This window comes from Telopea speciosissima, chromosome 3, assembly GCF_018873765.1.
Source record: "Telopea speciosissima isolate NSW1024214 ecotype Mountain lineage chromosome 3, Tspe_v1, whole genome shotgun sequence".
Classification (NCBI taxonomy): Eukaryota; Viridiplantae; Streptophyta; class Magnoliopsida; order Proteales; family Proteaceae; genus Telopea; species Telopea speciosissima.
In genome coordinates this window covers 68,062,575-68,063,655 of record NC_057918.1, presented here as the reverse complement: position 1 = coordinate 68,063,655, position 1,081 = coordinate 68,062,575, and the positions used below count along the sequence as shown (strand labels likewise).

The 1,081-nt window shown below is 40.1% G+C and overlaps 1 non-coding gene across 1 annotated transcript; it reads right to left on the bottom strand.

Annotated features, from left to right (window-relative positions):
• Positions 1 to 450: 450 nt before the first annotated feature.
• Positions 451 to 534, bottom strand: TRNAL-CAA. Its single transcript has one exon. It is a non-coding gene; the product is annotated as a tRNA-Leu (tRNA).
• Positions 535 to 1,081: the final 547 nt, after the last annotated feature.

The following is a 1,081-nucleotide window of genomic DNA, read 5'->3' as shown; positions in this document are numbered from 1 at the left end:
AGAAGAAGAAGAGTCTGAGCAAAGGAAGAAGGATAAGAAGATCACAGACAAAGAAGAAGAGGCTGATGAGCAGCGGTATACCTGAGTAAAATGGAGATTCGTTCTACCCACCAGATGCCTTCGATTCGGTTTCGGTGGAGAAGAATGGTAAGAAGCAAGACCAGAGCAAGGGTTTCTTGTGCTCGTTGGAGAAGACCAGAGCTATGGGTTCTTGCTCGTTGGAGAAGACGACGTCGCAAGATGCCTTCGATTCGGTTTCGGTGGAGAAGAATGGCAGGAACCAAGACCAGAGCAAGGGTTTCTTGTGCTCGTTGGAGAAGACCAGAGACATGTTCTCTAAAATGTCTTTCTCAGTATAAAAGAACATCAGTGAATATCTCTTAATTATGAGTCTTTGTCCAACTGAGTTAACAGCTTGGGTTTAAATTAATTCTTTAAATAAAAATTAGATGTCAGAAGTGGGATTTGAACCCACGCCCTCTCACGAAGACCAGAACTTGAGTCTGGCGCCTTAGACCACTCGGCCATCCTGACAACAACATTACCACATATTTATAAATGTGAAAATGAACTATAATACAACTAAAAATGCTCTTTCACAACAATCAGAGGTAATTCTTTCACAGTTTTACTTAGTATTTACAGATTGTCTCAATCTCAATCACAACTCACAAAACAATCTAATATAGACACACGTAATTAATTCATTTTACAGTTTTACTCAGTATTTACAGATTGTCTCAATCACAACTCACAAAACAATCTGAGATAGACCCTCGATAATTTTTACCAAATAAAGAACAAATGCTAGTACCCAGTACACAAAAGAAATTGTTGTTGAATACCTTTGCTTAATTCTAAGACATCTCGTACCTACAAGAATTACTTGCAGAGTATACAACAGGGAATGCAAGATTTACATTCCTACATTTGCACACACACACAAATTGACAGTCGGAGCGTCCAAGACGAAGTTAGTCGTTGGATACTGTTTGCTCTTGAAAAACATCGGTCCAGGTCAGGCTAGGCCAAGGGATCAAGATGGACGACTAGACTGTAAGCCATAGACGGATGGGTCACT